Below are 2,322 nucleotides of genomic sequence, written 5' to 3'. Positions count from 1 at the left end.
GTTATGTGGCGCCCTGCCCATGCAGTTGACATGCTCACCACATCATGGGAGGGTGACATACGCAGGCTGTTTCTACCTTGCATGACGCCCAGCGGGCCTCCAGCCAAGAGCAGAAAATGGCTTCCTGGAAATTGTTGTGACTACAATTGCCACCTTGCTTCATTCACTATGACCAGCTCAAAACACGTCTCAGATCCAGTCTTTCGAACACAAGATGATTGAATTCCGGGTTACATTAAAGACTTTTGATGTACTTTTGTTGTTTTTATCTGAGATTCAAACTCTTCTTCATGTGTAATATGCAAAATATCTAACAAGTATTATTAACATTATCAGAATAATTGTGACAAAAAGTCATTCTAATTTTCCTGCTTGAGTTTCTTGTACTAAACCAGTGGCACAAGAAGTGCTTGAATCTGGGAGGCGGAGGTTGCAGTGAGCTGAGCTCGTGCCACTGAACTCCAGCTTGGGTGACAGAGGAAGAGTCTGTCTCAAGAAAGAAAAAAAAAAAAAAAAGGAAATTAAATAACCTATAACAACAAACAGAGGACTCAGGTTACCACATTTTAAGGGGTTCTCTAAGGTTATATAAAGTACAGCATCCTCATGAGAGGGGATACAGAGAACCACTGGGCAGAAAATTGTGTCTAAAATACATCCGTGGATACACAGCTCCTTTATAGTTGACAAAGGCTGCCATGTGGTTTAAGGTGGAATAGAATATTTTCTCAACAAATAACACAGGACCACAGGGTTACAAGTAGGAAAAAATAAATCTGAACTTATCCTTACATTATAAAAATACTTCTTATTTTTTATCTTGTTGTTATACATTTTTTATGCTTTATTTATTTATTTATTTTTGAGACGGAGTCTCGCTCTGTGGCCCAGGCTGGAGTGCAGTGGCCCGATCTCAGCTCACTGCAAGCTCTGCCTCCCGGGTTTATGCCATTCTCCTGCCTCAGCCTCCCGAGTAGCTGAGACTACAGGCACCCACCACCTCGCCCGGCTAGTTTTTTGTGATTTTTTAAATAGAGACGGGGTTTCACCATGTTAGCCAGGATGGTCTCGATCTCCTGACCTTGTGATCCACCCATCTCGGCCTCCCAAAGTGCTGGGATTACAGGCTTGAGCCACCGCACCCAGTCTTTTATGCTTTATTTTTAAAATTGGCAAATAAAAATTATATACAGTTGTCCTTCACTATTCCTGGGTGATTCGTTCCAGGATCCCCATTCAGATGCCAAAATCTGCAGATGCTCAAGCCTCTTGCATGAAATGGCACAGTGAAGCTGGGCGTGGTGGCTCGCGCCTGTAATCCCAACACTTTGGGAGGCTGAGTTGGGTGGATCATGCGATCAGGAGTTCGAGAACAGCCTGCTCAACATAGTGAAACCCAGTCTCTGCTAAAAATAAAAAGAAAAAAATTTATCTGTGCATGGTGGCATGTGCCTGTAATCCTAGCTACCGGGGAGGCTGAGGCAAGAGAATCACTTGAACCTGGGAGGCGGAAGTTGCAGTGAGCTGAGATCGCGCCACTGCACTCCAGCCTGGGTGAGAGAGTGAGACTCCGAAAAACAAACAAACAAACAAAACAAAACAAAACAAAAGGCATAGCAATTGCATATAACCCATGCACACCCTCATGTATACATGAAATCATCTCTAGATTATTTATAATTCCTGACACAGCATACATACCGCTCCATTTGTGTCCATTCAACATAGTTTTGCTTTTGAAACTTTGTATATTTTCTCTGAATATTTTTGATTTATAGTTGGTTTAATAAACACCTGTAAACCCCACAGATCTAGAGGAGCAACTGTGTATTTATGGTATGAAAGATGATGTGTTGATATGTGTCCCCGTGGAGATGAGACTAACAAGGCCTGTGACTCTACAGATGTTTCATGTTGGAATGGCTCTGCCAGCTTTCCAGGTCTGCAGAGAGTAAGAATATCACTTGTTCATCTGATTCACGATCCTTGGATCCTCCCATGAGCTGCATCTGTGGACGGAAATTGGAGTCCCAGAGACAAATCAGGCTCCACCTGCTTCCAGAAGCTCAGAGTCCAGGGGTGAGAACCCAGTGGAGAACAGATGGGGTTATATGGACATAGTAATGATAACACCGGTTTCTTTCAGCCAAAAGAGAGTCACATTACCTAAAGGATGAGGGCAGACATGTTTATTTGAAGAAGAGAAAACTCCATTGAAATTATTTTTAAAAATTTATAAGTTTCACTGCTGACAGAAGGCTGAAAGATAGTCTGGGGGGAGGTGGAACAGCATGAGGGAAGGTGGAACAGCATGTGTCTAAG

This window comes from Theropithecus gelada, chromosome 19 (genome assembly GCF_003255815.1).
Source record: "Theropithecus gelada isolate Dixy chromosome 19, Tgel_1.0, whole genome shotgun sequence".
Classification (NCBI taxonomy): Eukaryota; Metazoa; Chordata; class Mammalia; order Primates; family Cercopithecidae; genus Theropithecus; species Theropithecus gelada.
This window is presented reverse-complemented; position numbering follows the sequence as displayed.